This window comes from Saccopteryx leptura, chromosome 6 (genome assembly GCF_036850995.1).
Source record: "Saccopteryx leptura isolate mSacLep1 chromosome 6, mSacLep1_pri_phased_curated, whole genome shotgun sequence".
NCBI lineage: Eukaryota > Metazoa > Chordata > Mammalia > Chiroptera > Emballonuridae > Saccopteryx > Saccopteryx leptura.
Window position 1 is genome coordinate 28,647,225 of NC_089508.1, and position 21,197 is coordinate 28,668,421.

Here is a 21,197-nt window from a genome sequence, read left to right on the forward strand (position 1 = left end):
AGCAGATCGAGTAACCCCTTGCTCGAGTCAGCGACCTTGGGTCCAAGCTGGTGAGCTTTTGTTCTAACCAGATGAGCCTGCGCTCAAGTTGGCGACCTTGGGGTCTCGAACCTGGGTCCCCGGCATCCCAGTCCAACGTTCTATCCACTGCGCCACTGCCTGGCCAGGCTAGACATATGTTTTTAAATCTTATGAATATGTACCTAGGAGTAGAATTTCCAGGTTATATGATAACTATGTATAACTTTGAGGAGCTGCCAAATTGTTTTCCACAGTGGCTGAACCATATTACCATCCCATAGTAATGTATGAGTGTCCAACTTCTCTACATCCTTGCTGACACTTGTGATAGTCCGATTACTGTATCTGTTTTTGTGATTACAACTATCATAGTGGGTCTAAGGATTTGCATTTCTCTAATGATTCATGAGATTCTCTTGTGTGTTTTTCTTTTTTTCTGAGTAGTACCTTTTATGTGCTCATTGACCATTTGTACACTGTATATACTTTTTGGAGAAATATCCATTCAAATCCTTTGCCTCTGTTTTAATTAGGTTTTTATTTTGTTGTTAAGAAGTAGGTATGACCAGCCTGTGGGGATGGAATTTAGCAAATCACTTAGAAGCAGGCTCACTCCTTCCTGTTCTTTTTTTTCCTTGCCTACCTTTAACAGTTTTTCCCCGAGTTTCCCTTCTTGACCCAATTCTTGTTTTGGTCTCAGTTTCTCCCCAGCTGACTTCATTTACACCCAGGGCATCATTACCATAGCTATGCTCATTACTCTCAAATGCATACACTAGCCAGGTGGATCCCGGTCGGGCGCACTGACTGCCTCCCCATTTCCAGCTTCAGAAAAATACAAAAAAAAAACCAAAAAACATACACCCAACGTGGATATCTCTGGAGCTCGGGACTTGCATATCCAGACAGAACCTCAATATGTTCAAAGCTTATTACATCCTTTGCCAAGCCATCTTCTCCTGAGTCATCTGGATGACTAGCCTCATCTACTAGGTCAAAAAAGCAGTAGGAAGCCAGCTTGGACTCCTTCTCTCTCGGGCACTTCTGCCCTTCTTCTCTCAATACTGGTCATTTGCTCTCTTTGATCGCCCTCGCTTGTCCTCACTTCTTCAGTTCCATGCCGAGTGCCTGAGTTCAGGTTTTTGTTATTTCAACTACACTCCCTAGTTTTGACCTACTTCCCTCCCTTCATCCTCTTCTAGAATGATTCAATTATATGGCTCTCATCTTAAAAACCCATCAGTGATTCCTTGTTGCCTAAAGCAGGGGTAGTCAACCTGGTCCCTACCACCCACTAGTAGGTATTCCAGCTTTCATGGTGGGCAGTAGCAGAGAAACCAAAGTATATATAAATAAAAAGACAGATTTAAGCCCTGGCCGGTTGGCTGAGTGGTAGAGCATCGGCCTGGCGTGCAGGAGTCCCAGGTTCGATTCCCGGTCAGGGCACACAGGAGAGGCGCCCATCTGCCTCTCCACCCCTCCCCCTCTCCTTCCTCTCTGTCTCTCTCTTCCCCTCCCATAGCCAAGGCTCCATTGGAGCAAAGTTGGCCCGGGCACTGAGAATGGCTCCATGGCCTCTGCCTCAGGCACTAGAATGGCTCTGGTTGCAATACAGCAATGCCCCAGATGGGCAGAGCATCGCCCCCTGGTGGGCGTGTCGGGTGGATCCCGGTCATGCGCATGCGGGAATCTGTCTGATTGCCTCCCCGTTTCCAGCTTCAGGAAAATAAAAAAAAAAAAAAAAAAAAAAAAAAAAAAAAAGATAGATTTAACTATAGTAAGTTGTTTTATAAAGATTGATTCTACCAAACTTAGCAAAAATCCGACATAAAGTACTTGGTAAGTAATTATTATTATATGCTTTAACTTGCTATAACTCTGCTTTATAAATTTTACAAAGTTACTTCCCTACTTTATAAATCACCATTACTGTGGAACTGGTGGGCGGTTAGAAACTTTTGCTATTAACAGAGATACAAAAGTGGGCGGTAGGTATAAAAAGGTTGACTACCCCTGGCCTAAAGGATAAACTTCCTATTCCTTTGTGTAGCATACAGGCTCTCCTGATCTGATTCCTACCTGTCTTTCCAACCTGGTCATCCCCTGCTCATTGTCCTCTCAGCCCTTACTTTAGCCATAAGAAATTCCTTTGGGTTTCTTGAATGGATTGCATTCCCTCAAACCTCCTTGCCTTGAATGCCACGCTGCTGGCATGAGTTTCATATACTATGTGGTTAAGGATAGACTTTCAGGGATGGATTATGAATCCAATATGGCCACAATTAAATACTATTGAGGGAAGAGAACATGGTGACTGTGTCTTAGATGTGGATTTTGACTCAGGAATTTATTTATGTGAAAAAAAAAATTAAAACTAAATAGAAATTAAACTGCGTGTTATTATATTTATGAACCACCTGTATTGCAAAGGTAATGGACTCTTAGAACAATTTGGACATTTAACCCATCATAGGCTGTTGTTACTTTCTAACTAAAGTGACTAAAGATGTGACAAGCATATGTATATTTTGGGAGCTGATGGGACAAAACGTTTGGAATCAGATTTGGATCCCAAGGTTGTCATAGCTACTGGCTACTCTGAACACCTGCTTCACCATTTATTTGGAATCCTACACTTCTGACCTCTGGAATGTTGTATCAGTTTTCCTGAGAATGTTAGCCCTTAGACAAACTAAGTGAAACTGAAGGAGTGATTCCTGGCCCTTTCCAAATAATTTTTAAAAAATGTATCGATTGATTTTAAAGAGAAAGGAAAGGAGAGAGACAGACAGAAACATCAAGCTGTTCCTGTCAAGATGCCCCGACTGGGGATCAAACCAGCAACCTCTGCTCTGCAGGGTGATGCTCTAACCAACCAAGCTATTTGACCAGGGCTCCAAATTTTTTTTTTTTTTCCTGTGACAGAGACAGAGAGAGGAACAGATAGGGACAGACAGACAGGAAGGGAGAGAGATGAGAAGCATCAATTCTTTTATTTATTTATTTATTTATTTATTTATTTATTTATTAATTTTCAGAGACAGAGAGAGAGTCAGAGAGAGGGACAGACAGGGACAGACAGGAACGGAGAGATGAGAAGCATCAATCATTAGTTCTTCGTTGCACGTTGCAATACCTTAGCTGTTCATTGATTGCTTTCTCATATGTGCCTTGACCGCAGGCCTTCAGCAGACTGAGTAACCCCTTGCTCGAGCCAGTGACCTTGGGCTCAAGCTGGTGAGCTTTTGCTCAAACCAGATGAGCCTGTGCTCAAGCTGGCAACCTCGGGGTCTCAAACCTGGGTGTTCCGTATCCCAGTCCGATGCTCTATCCACAGCGCCACCGCCTGGTCAGGCAGCATCAATTCTTTGTTGCAACACCTTAGTTGTTCATTGATTGCTTTCTCATATGTGCCTTGACTGGGGGGCTACATCAGAGCGAGTGATCCCTTGGTCAAGCCAGCCACCTTGGGCTCAAGCCAGTGACCATGGGGTCATGTCTGTGATCTCACGCTTAAGCCAACAACCCCATGCTCAAGCTGGTGAGCTCACGCTCAAGCCAAATGAGCCCGTGCTCAAGCCAGCAACCTTGGAGTTTCAAACCTGGGTCCTCTGTGTTCCAGTCTGACGCTCTATCCACTGCGCCACTGCCTGGTCAGGTCCAAGTAATTTTTTTAAATTAAATTAAATTTAGATTATTTAGTGCTTTAACTCTCTCCCTCAAATTTTTACTTAGAAAAATTTTAAGCCTTCTGAAAAGTTGGAAGACCAGTACCATGAACGTCCGATACCCCTTTGCTTTGATTTCACCATTTACTAGCATTTTGCCACCTTAGTTTCCTCTCTCTTCCCTACTTTTATGCATGTGTGCACACTCACACACACCTACATCCACACTTTCCCTAACTGGTCTTTTTTTTTTTTTTACAGAGACAGAGAGAGTCAGAGAGAGAGATAGACAGGGACAGACTGACAGGAACGGAGAGAGATGAGAAGCATCAATCATTAGTTTTTCGTTGCACGTTGCAACACCTTAGTTGTTCATTGATTGCTTTCTCATATGTACCTTGACTGCGGGTCTTCAGCAGACCGAGTAACCCCTTGCTCGAGCCAGCGACCTTGGGCTCAAGCTGGTAGGGTTTTGCTCAAACCAGATGAGCCCGCATTCAAACTGGCGACCTCGGGGTTTCGAACCTGGGTCTTCCGCATCCCAGCCCGACGCTTTATCCACTATGCTACCGCCTGGTCAGGCTCTAAATGATCTTTAAAGTTCATTCTCTTTGCCTGACCAGGCTGTGGTGCAGCGGATAGAGTGTTGGACCGGGATGCAGAGGACCCAGGTTTGAAACTCCAAGGTCACCAGCTTGAGCGCGAGCTCATCTGATTTGAACAAGGCTCATCAGCTTGAGCCCAAGGTCACTGGCTTGAGCAAGGGGTCACTTGGTCTGCTGTAGCACCCTGGTCAAGGCACATATAAGAAAGCAATCAATGAAAAACTAAGGTGCTGTAACAAAGAATTGATGCTTCTCATCTCTCTCCTTTCCTGTCTGTCTCTATCTGTCCCTCTCTCTGTCTCTGTCACAAAGTAAAAAAAGAAAGAAAGAAAGAAAGAAAGAAAGAAAGAAAGAAAGAAAGAAAGAAAGAAAGAAATTAAAGTTCATTCTTTTTGTATTTTGGTCATAGTATCAAATAGTCTAGAGAAGACAGATGATGGGTGATGAGGCAGAGAAGGACATGGCTGATTCTCCTGTGGAAGGTGACTTATTCTCATAGTTTCCAAATGGATGGAGGAGCCATAGGGTTAGATCAGTGACCCCTTCAGGGAATTTGCTAATCTTTTCCTCATGGAGGCTGCAAACATGATTCTCTATATCTTCAGGAAGAATGAGATTTAGTTCCTAACATACCTTCTTCTCCTGGGCCTGCTTTGGAGGCTTAAGCAAATATCAGTGCCCAGACCGAAGCCTTCAAGCTCCTGGCTCAGTGCTGCCACTGATTAGAGCACACTTGGATGATTCTGAGCAAGTCCCTTTCTCTGAGTCTCAGTTGCCCCATCTATAAAGCAAGAGCTTGGACCTTACATTTACTCTGTAAGTTCCCTTCCTATGCTCATGTCCTATGACACTGTGGTGGCAAGTAAAACTAAGTCCTTTGAGAAACTGTCTTAATGTATGTGTGAAATGAACCCAGGACCTTATTGCTGGGTGGGCTTCTGCCAGGACAGTGGCTGGTTCATAGCAGGGAGTATTTTTGCCCTTGAAAGAGCTACCAGCGCTCTGCCTGAGGGGGCAGGAGGTGGACTGGGTGGGGACTGAGAAAGTAGAGGGAAGGCTGACTGACCCCTTTGTTGGAGCCTCCCTACCTCCCCTTCCTTTGAGGTCGCCTCTTTGTTAAATTTGTCCTCCTTACTTCCCACACCCTTTTACCGCTCCTTTTGTTCAAGGATATTGCCGCCTCCTTTTTCTGTCCCTGGCCCACCTCCAGGTTAAGTATCTAAGGAGGACAGCGGCAGCCTGAAGATGTTGATGTAATGGGTAACTGGGGTGGGCCTAAACAAGGGTGCACTCTCCCAGGTGGGGTAAGAGTTACTCAGAATCCAGGTAGTGGGGGGTGTTAATACTGCATGCTAGGGGGTTCCATCAAGTTCTTACCCACAGGGCGTAGGGCCGAAGTCCTGGACCAGCCAGATTTCTTCAATAGGTTTAATCCTCATGGGTATAACGTTCTGGTAAAGGGGATAAAGATGTACATGTGATGGGGTTGAGGAAAGGAACCAGAGAGAGCAGGGTGGTTGGGGGTTCATTTATTCATTCAATAAATGTTTACTGAAGACTAACTACATTCTGTGCAAGGTCCTTTACCCAGAAAGTCTTCAATCGGAGTAGCCACTGCTAATGTGCCAGACACTGCTTTGTGTTACGGACGTGGTAGAAATATTAATAATTGTTGTACCTCCTCTTCTGACAGTCATGTACCAGGCATATTGCTGAGTGGGTTACATCTATTACATTTAATTCTCCCAACCACTGTGATGAGGTGGGCGCTGCCCCTGAAGACGTGGAAAGGGAGGCTTAGGGCCGGCACTCGCTCCAGGGCAGCCAATGAGTGAGTAAGAGGCTGAACTGGCCCTGGCCGGTTGGCTCAGCGGTAGAGCGTCAGCCTGGCGTGCAGGAGTCCCGGGTTCGATTCCCGGCCAGGGCACACAGGAGAGGCGCCCATTTGCTTCTCTACCCCTTCCCCTCTCCTTCCTCTCTGTCTCTCTCTTCCCCTCCTGCAGCGAGGCTCCATTGGAGCAAAGATGGCCTGGGCGCTGGGGATGGCTCTGTGGCCTCTGCCTCAGGCACTAGAATAGCTCTGGTTGCAACAGAGTGACGCCCCAGAGGGGCAAAGCATTGCCCCCTGGTGGGCATTCCGGGTGGATCCTGGTCGGGCGCACGTGGGAGTCTGTCTGACTGCCTCCCCGTTTCCAGCTTCGGAAAAATGAAAAAAAAAAAAAAAAAAAGAGGCTGAATTGAAGTTTGAGTTCAAATTTGCTTTCATACCCCCTCCTCTTAACCTTTGTGCCTCTTGTTCCTCAAAGGTTGTTTATGGACTGAGGTCAGTCTGTGATAGCATTTTCACTAGGATAATAACTAAATTTTAAATGAGGCCTACTTTATTTCCTTCAGTGGTTCTCAACTAAGATGATTTTGCAGCCTTGGCCAGTTGGCTCAGTGGTAGAGCATGGGCCCAGCATGTGGATGTCCCAGGTCTGATCCTTTTTCTTTTTTTTTTGTGACAGAGAGAGAGGCATATAGGTATAGACAAACAGGAAGGGAGAGAGATGAGAAACATCAATTCTTTTTTTTTAATTTTTTTATTTTTCTGAAGTTGGAAACGGGGAGGCAGTCAGATAGACTTCTGCATGCGCCCGACCGGGATCCACCCGGCACGCCCACCAGGGGGCGATGCTCTGCCTATCTGGGGTGTTGCTCCGTTGTGGCTGGAGCCATTCTAGCACCTGAGGCAGAGGCCACAGAGCCATCCCCAGCGCCTGGGCCAACTGCTGTAATGGAGCCTTGGCTGTGGGAGGGGAAGAGAGAGACAGAGAGGAAGGAGAGGGGAAGGGGTGGAGAAGCAGATGGGCGCTTCTCCTGTGTGCCCTGGCCAGGAATCGAACCTGGAACTCCTGCATGCCAGGCCGAATCTCTTCTACTGAGCCAACCGGCCAGGGCTGAGAAACATCAATTCTTCATTGCAAAACCTTTGTTGTTCATTGATTGCTTTCTCATATGTGCCTTGACTGGGGGGGCTACAGCAGAATGAGTGATCCCTTCCAAATATTATTTGATTCCTGGTCAGGGCACACAGGAAAAGTGACTGTCTACTTCTCCACCCCTCCCCCTTCTCTGTTTCTCTTTTACCCTCCTGAAGCCCTGGCTCGGGTTGGTTCGAGCACATTGGCCCTTGGCACTGAGGATGGCTCTATGGAGCCTCCTTCTCAGGCACTAAAAAGAGTTCAGTTTGCGAGCATGGCTCCAGATGGGCAGAGCATTGGCCCCAGACGGGTGTTAATGGGTAGATCCTGGCCAGGGTGCATGTGGGAGTTAGTCTCTATCTCCCCTCCTCTCATTTGGAAAAGAAGAAGAAAAAAAGATGATTTTATCCCTTGGGGATGTTTGGCAATGCCTGGAAACATTTTTTGGTTCTTACAACCTGGGAATGCTGCTACTGATCTGTATATAACGAGTAGTTATACATGGAGCTGCTGTAAAACATCTTGTAGTGCACAGGACATTCCCCATTCCCTGCCCCCACCCACATAGCCCAAAGTGGCAAGAGTGCTAAGGTCGAAGACCTCTGAATTAATTAGAAGGATTATCCTTAATCTTAAAATCATATTATCTTGACTTTTGGAATATGTACTAAATGTCCTTTCTCTTAAGAAACAATGCAGTAGATGATAGTGGGCGGCAGTGGGTTTTAGATTGTACTTATTTGGCAAAATAAAAATAGTTGGCAAGACTATGTTGATCCCTTTAATTCTTTTTTTGTTAAGAATTTCCTGGACTGTGAAATTTAAACATCTAGGAATTACTCTATTTAGGAATTATAAAAAAAACATCGTGTGTTAAGAATTAAAGAAGTAAAGGGTCTTGTGTTGCAAGTAAGATGATGCTAAGGGTCCTTTGGGGTTCCTAGGGTTTGACTTAATAAACAAACATTCATTAACCACTTAGTGCATAGTACTGTACCAGGCCTTGTGGGTGGTAAAAAAAATTTAGCACTTGGCCTGTGGTGGCACAGTGGATAAAGCGTTGGCCTGGAATGCTGAGGTTGCTGGTTTGAGTTTATAATCTCTGTAAGATAAAAAGTGAGCATGCATAAAGCAAGTAGGTAGTGACGAAAGAGCCTGGCATACAACGGCTATTTTAGTCACTGGTTGATGCTAATATGGCCACCAAGGGGTTTCTACAGGAAAATATTTTAGGTTCCTGGCGTGGGTCTTCTGTCAAGTAATTTATGTAACTTTAGGCAAGGAACTTAATTTCTCTGCCTCTTGCTTTCCTATTGGTTTCTTATCTCGGCTGAGGGCCCCTCAAGCCCAGTGAGAAAGCCATCACTTGACACCTCTTTCTTTCCCACCTGCAGTGGGGTACCCAGTCCTGTTGATTCTGTTGTGGGAATGCCTCTACAGTCTTCCCAGTCTCTTCCTATCCCACCCGCCAGCTGGAATAATCTAGCTAAAACATAAATCTGACTACATCACCTGACTCTGCTTACTACCCTCAGTGGCTCCCACATTGTCCACAAGGATCAAGCCCACGCGCCCTGGGAAGACTCTCTTGGCTCTGTGGCATGGCCCAGCCTACCTCTTCAGCCTGTTTCTCATCCTTTGCCCCTCACTACCACACTCCCCCATGGTCTGTCTGGACACACCAGACCACTCACTCTGCTCTGAGCACAAAGCACCCACGGCCTTGGAATTTCCTTTCCTCTCTTTTCCACTTCTGAAAATCATACTAATCTTTTCTTTTTTTTTAATTTTTTTTTTCAATTTTATTTTATTTTATTTTTTCAGAGACAGAGAGAGAGTCAGAGAGAGGGATAGATAGGGACAGACAGACAGGAACGGAGGGAGATGAGAAGCATCAATCATTAATTTTTCGTTGCGACACCTTAGTTGTTCATTGATTGCTTTCTCATATGTGCCTTGACTGCAGGCCTTCAGCAGACCAAGTAACCCCTTGCTTGAGCCAGCGACCTTGGGTCCAAGCTGGTGAGCTTTTTGCTCAAGCCAGATGAGCCCGCGCTCAAGCTGGCGACCTCAGGGTCTCGAACCTGGGGCCTCCGCATCCCAGTCCACTGCGCCACCGCCTGGCAGGCCATACTAATCTTTTAAGGTGTGTCTCCGTCGTCATCCCTGGCAGATGCCCCCATCCTGGAGACAGAGTACATTTCTGTGTCCCTGTCCCCCCTGGACTGTGAACCTGTGGAAGGCAGGGCCTGCATGCATTTCTCTTGCTCTGTCTTATAAACTTCATACCCAACCATTGTTGACTAGAAAACAAATGAATAAAGGAGGAAAAATTTGGAGTGGAGATAATAATGTTTTTTTTTTTAATTTTTATTTATTTATTCATTTTAGAGGAGAGAGAGAGAGATTGAGAGAGAGAGAGAGAGAGAGAGAGAGAGAGAGAAGGGGGGAGGAGCAGGAAGCCTCAACTCCCATATGTGCCTTGACCGGGCAAGCCTAGGGTTTTGAACCGGCAACCTCAGCATTCCAGGTCAACGCTCCATCCACTGCGCCACCACAGGTCAGGCAATAATGTTTATCCTTTGTTACCACCCAAGGTTGCCCACGGCATGAACAGGAAGTAATGTTTATTGAAGAACTTTGAAAAATGAGAGGCTCTACAAAAGCAAAACAAGATAATTGTCATTGTTTTGACAGATTGTTAACCTTTGAACCATGAATGAAAATCCTTAGAATTTCCTCCATTATATCATCATTAACATATGTGCACATGTATACATGCTCAGAGTACAGTTGACCCCTGAGCAACATGGAGTTTGGGAAGCCAACCCCCCACATACATTTGAAAATCCATGTGTAATTTCTGACCTCCCGCCACAACTTAACTATTAAAAGCCTACTGTTGACCTGCCGTTGACTTACCAATAACATAAACAATTGATTAACGCATATTTTCATTATATGTATTATATACTAAATGCTTTAAAAAATAAGCTAGAGAAAAGGAAATGTTATTGAGAAAATCATAAGGAAGAGAAGATGCATTTGTAGTATTTACCGCAAAAGATCCTCACATAACTGGATCTGTACAGTTGGAACTCCCATCGTTCGAGGGTCAACTGCGTTTCTAAAGAGTACAGGGACTATTATAGGGTGCTGAAAGCTGGTATGAGAAGTTTGCACAATTCTGCAAAAATATACTTTGTTGGTGTAGGCCCAGACGTGGCATCAGTTGTGACTCAGTGGTCTGGACCTGCTCACGGGCCTCTAGCAACAACTCATCCTTTCTTTCACAGAACTCTGGCCGAGCCTCCAGACAGCAGCAGCAGGGAGGGTTTGGTTTTCTCATTCTGTGTCCCATTTTCTTCCCCCTCTTTCTAATTCCTGTTTTCTGAATATCGTCTTCCCCAATCGCCCAAGTTAAAGACTGTACATCCAAGATAGAAGCAGCAAAGAAATGAAAAGAGAGGTCTGTACTTGTGAAGTACTTTCCCGATATTATTGTGCCAACCTTTATTATCCATATCTGTGAATACACCTGATTCCCAGCATCAGCCACCAGACTGTAATTCCACCGAGGGCAGGTATTTTCTTTGTACATTTGTGTACCCTCTGCAGGTGCCTTGCACTGTGGTAGGTGTATGTGAGTGTTTGCTGAATGAATTAATTAAATGAATGAGCTCACTGAGTAAGAACAATGTTTACCTCCTGTGTCAATTTTTTGATGCATCATATTTCTCTCTCTTTTTTATTTTCTAAGAAAAAAGGGGAAATTCTTCTTCCTTTTTTGCATATCACAATAGAGGCAATTTTATTTGACATTCCCTCTGGGAAACCATTGTTGTCACCCACAAGTTTGATCCTCTTTTTTTTTTTCTTTCTTTTTTTTTGTGACAGACAAAGAGAGAGAGAGTCAGAGAGAGGGACAGGTAGGGACAGACAGACAGGAAGGGAGAAAGATGAGAAACATCAATTCTTCATTGCGGCTCCTTAGTTGTTCATTGATTGCTTTCTCATATGTGCCTTGACTGGGGGGCTCCAGCAGAGTGAGTGACCCCTTGCTCAAGCCAGTGACCTTTGAGCTCAAGCCAGCGACCATGGAGTCATGTTTATGATCTCACACTCAAGGCAACGACCCTGCGCTCAAGCTGGTGAGCCCACACTCAAGCCAGATGAACCTGCGCTCAAGTCGGTGACCTTGGGGTTTCAAACCAGGATTCTCCACGTCCTAGTCCAACACTCTATCCACTGCGCCACCACCTGGTCAGCCTAATTCTTAAATATATATCTTTTTTTATTTATTCATTTTAGAGAGGAGAGAGAGAAGGATAGAGGGGGGGGGGGGGAGCAGGAAGCATCAACTCCCATATGTGCCTTGACCAGGCAGGTCCAGGGTTTCGAACTGGCGACCTCAGTGTTTCCAGGTCGACACTTTATCCACTGCGCCACCACAGGTCAGGCCGTCAGCCTAATTCTTTTTCTTTTCTTTTTCTTTTTCTTTTTTTTTTTTTGTATTTCTCTGAAGTTGGAAACAGGGAGGAATGAGGGTACAGGCTCTCAAGGTTTCTGCACAGCCCACATCACAGAAGATGGCAGAGTTAAGATTATTCATTCCTCTATGTGTATAGTACTCTGGGGATGCTAAATAAGAAGCTGATAATTTGGGGTGCGGGAGGGCTCTAGAACATCTTCTAGACAGACTCCTGCATGTGCCCGACCCGGATCCAGCCCGCATGCCCACCAGGGGGCGATGCTCTGCCCATTTTGGGGCGTCGCTCTGCCACAATCAGAGCCATTCTAGCGCCTGAGGCAGAGACCACAGAGCCATCCTCAGCGCCCGGGCAAACACTGCTCCAATGGAGCCTCGGCTGCGGGAGGGGAAGAGAGAGACAGAGAGGAAGGAGAGGGGGAGGGGTGGAGAACCAGATGGGCGCTTCCCCTGTGTGCCCTGGCCGGCAATCGAATCCGGGACTCCCACACGCCAGGCCGACGCTCTACCACTGAGCAAACCGGCCAGGGCCTCTTTTTCTTTTTTAAAAAAAATTTTATTTATTGATTTTAGAGAGAGAGAGAAAACAAGGCAGGGGCTGAGCAGGGGGTTGTGAGGAGCAGGAAGCATCAACTCATTAACTCTTGTACATGCCTTGACTGGCAAAGCCTGAGGGTTTCAAACTGGCAGCCTCAGCATTCCAGGTCAATGCTTTATCCGCTGCGTCACCACAGGTCAGGCGTCACAGGTTTGATTCTTGTCCAGACACACTCAAAGACTCAGAGATACTGAGGCGTGGGGCTGGACCCCTTCTCTTCTCAGATGCCTGAAGGTTGCCCTGTCACAGAAGAGCGGCAGTAGAGAGTAGCAGGGTACAGAGAGGAAGCCTAAAGGATTAATCGGCTAAACTTTATTACAAAGGTTGATCCTGTTGTTTACAGGCCATTAAAAACCATTATCATCTTCCCAGGCTGGGCAGACAGCAACTAGCAGCTTTGATGAATGTCTTACAGAGATAAAGAAAATTTATCCCTTGTTTTAACTTCGGAATTTCTTTTTGGTTTATTATTTGATGTCCTATTCAACTTTCTCTCCAAATGTCCCTGGTCTCAGACAACTTTTTCAAGTTGTTGGCTCAAGAAGTTCAGATTAGAATCCTATCATTTTAGTGTTGGAAGAGATCTGAGATAAATGGCTGCCCCTAACCGACCCTCCCCACCCCCAAGACCTCCCCCATAGCTGAACAGTTCCTGGCCACACCAGTTTTTCCAGTAATTTACACTGTTGATCTCTGTGCAGGACAGGCTTTTCTCCTGACCTTCAGTGAATCCTCCCACCTCCATGACCACATTGACTCTGCTGAGAAGATGTTCTAGAGCCCTCCCGCACCCCAAATTATCAGCTTCTTATTTAGCATCCCCAGAGTACTATACACATAGAGGAATGAATAATCTTAACTCTGCCATCTTCTGTGATGTGGGCTGTGCAGAAACCTTGAGAGCCTGTACCCTCATTCCAGACAATCTCTCTCCCCCAGGGGCCTTCTTGAGGATGTGACTTTTCATCTGGACCGATACGGGCCTTAGGAGGTGGGCTATGTCCACATTGCAGTGGTCACTTTTTTGCCTAGTGAGCCTATGAAATCTTCTATGTCCTGGACCTGAAAAGAAGCCCTTCTACCTGGATACCAAAGCTTACTTTTTGGCTGATTGAGTTTGAGTGTGCTCTGCAATAGAGCGCATCAGCTTGGATAATGGCTACCCACATATTTGTCGAACAACGGAGAATGGGTATAGGAAAAAAGAAAGTCATCCAGTATCAGGTCACTACTGATGGGTTTGTGTATTCAATTTAATAAGTACAGGATGGGTCAAAAGTAGGTTTACACTTGTGAGTATGTGAAACACAGTTTATTCTTGTATTGTTAATGTACTAATTCTTGTATTATTATTATTACTATTTTGTGGGACAGAAAGAGGGACAGATAGGGACAGACAGACGAAAAGAGAGAGAGACGAGAAGCATCAATTCTTCATTGATTGCTTTCTCATTTGTGCCTTGACTGGAGAGCCACAGCAGACCAAGTGGCCCCTTGCTCAAGCCAGAGACCTTGGGCACAAGTTGGTGAGCCTTGCTCAAACCAGATAAGCCTGCGCTCAAGCCGGTGACCTTGAGGTTTCAAACCTGGGTCCTCTGTGCCCCAGCCTGACACTCTATCTACTGTGCCACCACCTGGTCAGGCTCTTTATTATTTTTATACGAACAACTATAAACCTCCTTTTGCCCCACTCTGTATTGACTGAGGGTCTGCTCTGGAAGAGTTGGTGCTAGGCGTCAAAAAGGTGAGAAAAACTCAGTTCTTGACATTCAAGAATTTCTGTCTAGTGGGAGACTAATTCTAAGAACAAGGCAGGTGAGCATACCTGGAAATTGACTTGACGTAGGAGCACAAGGGCGTGGATTAATTCTGGGTGGGGATCAGGAGAGCTTCTGGAAAGAGATGATTTGTAAGGATTTCAGTAAACAGGAAAGAAAGATTGGTAAACAGCAAGGGCCCGTTTTGAAACCTGAAAGTTGCCTCAGCTTGTCGCAGACCGGTCCTGACAACTTGAGTCCAAAGCCACCTCTCTCCCCAGTCAGGGTGGCTCCAGATCCGTCTCAGACAACACGAAATCATCCCAGGAATTTTTTCCAGGCGTCTGACCCTGGGGCAAAGCTCTCGGAGCAGACATTCCTTTCTTCCAGACTTTGCTGGGGCTCCAGTGCTGGGTTTTGCTTTTTAGAGGGGATGGGACACGTACAGGGATGTTCTGAAGTTGGTGATGGTGGGTAACTTTCAGGGCTAGATCACTCTTTTTCCATGAGACTTGTCTCTGCTCCTCCCCCGCCTCCCTCATTGTCAGGACCAGAGCCACCCTCTTCTAAGGCTTTGCTCATGCTGTTCCTTATTTCTGGAAGTCTTTTCTCCCTTTCCTCTTTGTCCAAATGCATCCACCCTTCCTGAAAGGCCCAGGCTCTTTCTAGAAGGAAGTACACCTTTTCTGAGCTCCCAAAGCATATCTCCACCTGAAGGGCCCATTGGAAGACAGGCTCTCAGACTGCCCGGAAAGGAAAGAAAGAATGGAGCTCCCTAGTCTCTCAGTTTCATTACAAGCAAGTATCCAGGGTTAGCATGATTTTAACACATTAAAAAAGCCATACTGAAACCTCCGATTTTTCATGTTTTCAAGGTAACTTAGTAATATTCCAGGAAGTGGGAGGAAGCCAAGAAAGCATTCTTAATCTTGGGAAGCGGGATTGAGTGCAGAAATGTCTTGGAAATGGACGGTTCCCTTGGCTCCTTCCTGCGGCAGTCCCGCAGCCCATTTATAACTGTGGGCGAGCTCCCCCGCTCCGCGTCGCTTATCTCTGCCTCACATTCACAGGCTCCCCAGCCTGGAGTCTCTCTGGATGTTGGCCAAGCCAGTTGGGAATACATAATAGCTGAGATATGGGATGGGGGAGTCCACTATGTCCTTGCATGCCGCCATGAAGGTCTCTCATCTTCCTTTCTTTCCCCCCATTCTAGCCTTTTTTTTTTCTGGCATTGGGAGCTAATCCTGTGGTCCTACCTCCCTATCTTTGAAAGAAGGGCTGTCCAGATTCCACATTTGCAGGTGGCTGTGCTAGTAATTATGGACACCACTTGGGGAATGGGAGGGAGATTTGGGTAAGCAGAGTTTACCAAATGGTGTTTAGCTAGCTGCCATTTTGAAACCTCAGCTAAAGGTCTTGTGAGCTTAAAACCTCCCTTATTAACCCCTCCCCCCAACACACACAGCTAACTTTTTTTATTTTATTATTATTGATTTTAGAGAAGGGGAGAGACAGAAAGAGAGAAAAAGAGAAAGGGTGAGGATCAGGAAGCATCAAGTTGTAATAATTGATTCTCATATGTGCCTTGACTGAGCAAGCTCGGGTTTTCAAACCAGTGACCGCAGCATTCCAGTTCGACACTTTATCCACTGAGCCCCCACAGGTCAGGCCAGCTTACTTGTTTTTTTATGACCAAGATTTTTGTTTTGCTGTATTGTCCTCTGTTTTGCTACGTATCCTGGCAAAAAATAGGAATGCGGAAAGGGAAGGCCTCTGGGAAGAAGATTATAGCCTGAGGGGAGCAAGGGCTGCTGGGAAACTTGGTGAGGTCCTGGTGGGGGTCTGGAGCCTGCACTGGGGGTGTGAGGGAGACAGAGGGTGTGGGATCCTGCTGTGAGTGCTCTTGCCTTGGGAGCATCTCTGATTTGAGTACACAACTGTGCACTCCTTGAGTTCCCGGTTTTTGATAGAACTACACCCCAGTTGTGAAAGCTGTAGCTTCCTTTCTGGAGATGTCCTGAGTACACAACATGGATTTGTTCCATTCCATAGACAAAAGCTTGAGTCACCAGGAATTTTCTGGTATGTCCCTCCCCACCCCTCACCCTAGTGCAGGGGTCTCAAACTCAACTCAGCATGTGGGCCGCAGAGCAAGATCACAGCCGTTTGGCGGGCCGCACTAGGTCTACAAAAGGCAACTGTTACGCAACACTTTTCAGTGTCACAAAAATGTTCGCATCACAACTGCTGTTAACTAAGCTAATATCTAGCTAGGATGCTAGAGAAATGAAAAATACAAGTAGGCCCCTAGGCTTACTTAATTTTATCCAAAATATTTTGAACTTTGTGGATTAGTCTGCGGGCCGCACAAAATTGTTCGGCGGGCCACATGCGTCCCGCGGGCTGCGAGTTTGAGACCCCTGCCCTAGTGTCTTTAACTCAACGCCATGGGCTTCTGGGCAGTGGCTGACTTTGCCTAGGTGAGTTGGGCAGTATATACACATAGGATTTTAATAAAGTCAGATGTCTTTGCTTGTTGTCTTACATTTTTAATTAAATGTGAGTGTGTGTATACAGATGTGTGACACATTTAGTCCATAGCTATAGACATGGGAGTGGGGTTAGGGGATTGGGTTGGTTATGGGACAAGATGCTGAAAGTACCACAGATGGAAAGGCTTAAACAATAGAAATATATTACTTCAAAATTCAGGAGGCCGAAAGTTCAAGACCAAGGTATCAGCTTGGTTGGTTTCTGAGAGCTCTTAGAGCCTCAGCTTCTAGTGGTTTCCTAGAAGTCTTTGCTGTTCCTTGGCTTTTTTTTTTTTTTTTTTTACAGAGACAGAGAGAGAGTCAGAGAAAGGGATAGACAGGGACAGACAGACAGGAACGGAGAGATGAGAAGCATCAACCATTAGCTTCTCGTTGCGCATTGTAACCCCTTAGCTGTTCATTGATTGCCCTCTCCTATGTGCCTTGACCACGGGCCTTCAACAGACCGAGAGACCCCTTGCTTGAGCCAGCGACCTTGGGTCCAAGCCGGTGAGCTTTTGCTCAAACCAGATGAGCCTGCGGTCAAGCTGGCAACCTCTGGGTCTCGAACCTGGGCCCTTCCGCATCCCAGTCCGATGATCTATCCACTGCGCCACCGCCTGGTCAGGTGGTGTTCCTTGGCTTTTGAAGCATCACCCTGATCTCTGCCTTCATCTTCACAGCATTCTCCCTGTGTATATGTCTCTGTGTCCAAGTTTCTTCTTTTTATTTTCTTTTTAGAAAGGGAGAGAGATGAAAAGCATCAACTCTTAGTTGTGGCGTTTAAGTTGTTTATTGATTGCTTCTCATATGTGCCTTGACCAGGGGTGGGGGCTCCACCTGAGCCAGAACCTTGGACTCAAGCCAATGACCTTGGGCTTCAAGCCAGAGAGCTTTGGGTTCAAGCCAGTGACCATGGGATCATGTTGATGATACCAATCTCAAGCTGGTGACTTTGTGCTCAAGCTGGTGAGCCTGCGCTCTCAGGATTTCAAGCTGGTGACCTCAGCATCCCACGTTGACACTGTATCCACTGTACCACCACTGGTCAGGCCAAATTTCTCCTTTTTTAAGGATACCAGTTATATTGGATTAAGGCCCATCCTAATTTTCTCATCTTAAATAATTAAATCTACAATGACTCTATTTCCAAATAATCACATTCTGAGGTTCTGGGGGTTAGGACTTCACATATGCATTTTAAGGAGACACAGTTCAACCCGCACACTCCCTTTCCTTCTTTTAAAAAAAAGTTTTGTGATTTTTATTTGTTTTATTTTTTGAAAAAGAAAGATCTATATGTCAAGTGTAATTGAAAATTGATTTTTAAAAATTTGAAAGAAGGAATAAGACCTTTGTATGGTAAAAATTTAAACACCACAGAAGAATAAACCAGGAAAGAAAAGTAAATCTAATTCTTCCTCCCACACCTGTACCCCTGTCCTTAGACTCCACTGCAGAGATAACCACTGTTACCCATTTTGTTGTTCCCTCTGTTTTTCTAGAGCTGTTATGTGAGTGTAAATGTATACCTATCCTTTTATTTTTTTCTCCTTTCAAATAGTTACTTTCCAAATGCTCTGTTCATGTCTTGCTTTTTTTTAAAATGATTATTATTATTATTTTATCAATTGATTTTTAGAGAGACAGAGAGAGAAGGGAGATAGAGAGAAAAGCTCATTTATAGTTCCACTAGGCCTGACCAGGCGGTGGCGCAGTGGATAGAGTGTTGGACTGGGATGCAGAGGACTCAGGTTCGAGACCCCCGAGGTCGCCAGCTTGAGCGCGGGCTCATCTGGTTTGAGCAAAATTCCACCAGCTTGAGCCCAAGGTCGCTGGCTCCAGCAAGGGGTTACTCAGTCTGCTGAAGGCCCGCAGTCAAGGCACATATGAGAAAGCAATCAATGAACAACTAAGGTGTTGCAATGCATAATGAAAAACTAATGATTGGCCCTGGCCGGTTGGCTCAGTGGTAGAGCATCAGCCTCGCGTGCAGAAGTCCCGGGTTCGATTCCCGGCCGGGGCACACAGGAGAAGCGCCCATCTGCTTCTCCACCCCTCCCCCTCTCCTTCCTCTCTGTCTCTCTCTTCCCCTCCCGCAGCCGAGGCTCCACTGGAGCAAAGATGGCCCAGGCGCTGGGGATGGCTCCATGGCCTCTGCCTCAGGCGCTAGAGTGGCTCTGATTGCAGCAGAGCATCGCCCCCTGGTGGGCGTGCCGGGTGGATCCCAGTCGGGCACATGCGGGAGTCTGTCTGACTGCCTCCCCGTTTCCAGCTTCAGAAAAATACAAAACAACAACAACAACAACAAAAAACAACTAATGATTGATGCTTCTCATCTCTCCGTTCCTGTCTGCCTGTCCCTGTCTATCCCTCTCTCTGACTCACTCTCTGTCTCTGTAAAAAATAAATTAAAAAAAAAAAAAAAGTATAGTTCCACTAGTTTGTGCATTCATTGGTTACATCCCACATGTGCCCTGAACAGAGCTTGAACTCGCAACCTTGGTGTTTCGGGACAACTCTCTGACTGAGCTAACTAGTCAGGGCCATGACTTGCTTTTTTAATTTAACAATATATCTCAAAGGTCATTTGACATCACCATTAAACTCAGGCCAACTGAAATTATTCCATATCAATAGGTATCCATTCGCCCTTTTTTTTATTTTTTCAGAGACAGAGAGAGGAATAGACAGGGACAGACAGACAAGAACGGAGAGATGAGAAGCATCAATCATTAGTTTTTTGTTGCACATTGCGACACCTTAATTGTTCATTGATTGCTTTCTCATATGTGCCTTGACCGCGGGCCTTCAGCAGACCGAGTAACCCCTTGCTTAAGCCAGCGACCTTAGGTCCAAGCTGGTGAGCTTTTTGCTCAAACCAGATGAGCCTGTGCTCAATCTGGTGACCTCAGGGTCTCGAACCTGAGTCCTCGGCATCCCAGTCCGATGCTCTATCCATTGCGCCACCACCTGGTCAGGCAGTTTGCCCTATTTTTAGTGTATTTCATTGTGTGGCTACATCATGTTTCATTTAACTTCACCATTCTTGATGGACATTTAGGTGACTGTAAGTTATCTGTAAATATATACCTCACTTCTTCCTAAATACCCATGTACAATATAATAGTACAAAAATTGAATACATTTAAGATTTTTTTTAAGTGAGAGAGATACAGACAGACAGAAAGGGAGAGAGATGAGAAGTATCAACTAGTAGTTGTGACACTTTAGTTGTTCATTGATAGCTTTCTCATATGTGCCTTAACCAGGTGGCTCCAGCTGAGCCAATGATCTTTTGTTCAAGTGAGCAACTGTGGGCTCAAGCCAGCAACCATGGGGTCACATCTATGACTGCACACTCAAGCCAGTGATCCTGTGCTCAAGCTGGTAAGCCTGTGCTCAAGCCAGATGAGCCTGTGCTCAAGCCAGCGACCTTAGGGTTTCGAACTTGGGTTCTCAGCATCCCAGGCCAATGCTCTATCCACTGAGCCACCCCTAGTCAGGCTTAAGAAATATTTGTTAAGTTTCTTCCATGGACAAATGTTTGATATTTCATAATATTGATGTATCTATCCAATCGCTTGTTCTAAGTCAGTAATGAGAATTCTTGCATGTAGATCTCTAATTTAGATTGCAGGTATTTGATTATTCTTTAGCATAAGTTCCTGGAAGTGGCTCAGATAACCTAGCAATTGTTAAACTTCTGGACCCTTGTTGCCAAATTATATTCCAGAAATGTACCAATTTATATTTTCATCATCAGAGTGCTCATCTTGCTCTGCAATACCAGCATTTTTGTTTAAGCAAACAAAAAACCTTGCTATTTGGCATGTGAAATATGGCATTTTATTGTTTTAATAGTGTACTGGTTGCCCTGGCTGGATAGCTAGGTTGATCAGAGTGTCATCCTGGAGTACGATGGTTTGATTTCTGGTCAGGGCACATACAGGAGCAGCTCGATGTTCCTGTCTCTCTCTTTCCATTTTTTTTTTTTTTTTACTGGCTTATTAGCTATTCTTATATCCTCTTTTGTGGCTTGTCTGTGTCCTATGGTCTTTTACCTACTAAGGTCTTAATAGTGCTTTTTATTATCACTTGCATATGGATGTTATATATTAAGGATATTGATTTGTCATGTGGTTTGACTTTTAAGATATTTTAAAACCAACTTCATTATTGTATACTCCTTTTTGGGGGTTTGACAGAGACACAGAGAGAGAGAGACAGAGAGAGGGACAGATAGAGACAGACAGGAAGGGAGAGAGATGAGAAGTATCAATTCTTTGTTGTGGCACCTTAGTTGTTTATTGATTGTTTTCTCATGTGTGCCTTGACTGAGGGGGGAGGGGGAGCACAGCAGACTGACCCCTTGCTCAAGCCAGCGACCTTGGGCTTAAGCCAGCAACCATGGGGTTATGTCTATGATCCCATGCTCAAGCCAGTGACCCCACGCTCAAGCTGGTGAGCCCATGCTCAAGCCGGATGAGCCTGCACTCAAGCTGGTGACCTTGAGGTTTTGAACCTGGGTCCTCTGTGTCCCAGTTCTATGCTCTATCCATTGC

At 45.6% G+C, this 21,197-nt stretch overlaps 1 protein-coding gene and 1 non-coding gene across 3 annotated transcripts in view; both read left to right on the top strand.

Moving 5' to 3' along the window:
- The window catches only part of DPF3 (double PHD fingers 3), a 255,213-nt gene that overhangs the window by 20,577 nt on the left and 213,439 nt on the right, over window positions 1-21,197 (top strand). The gene's annotated exons all lie outside the window — the stretch shown is intronic.
- TRNAA-CGC (transfer RNA alanine (anticodon CGC)) lies at window positions 18,583-18,658 on the top strand. Its single transcript has one exon. It is a non-coding gene; the product is annotated as a tRNA-Ala (tRNA).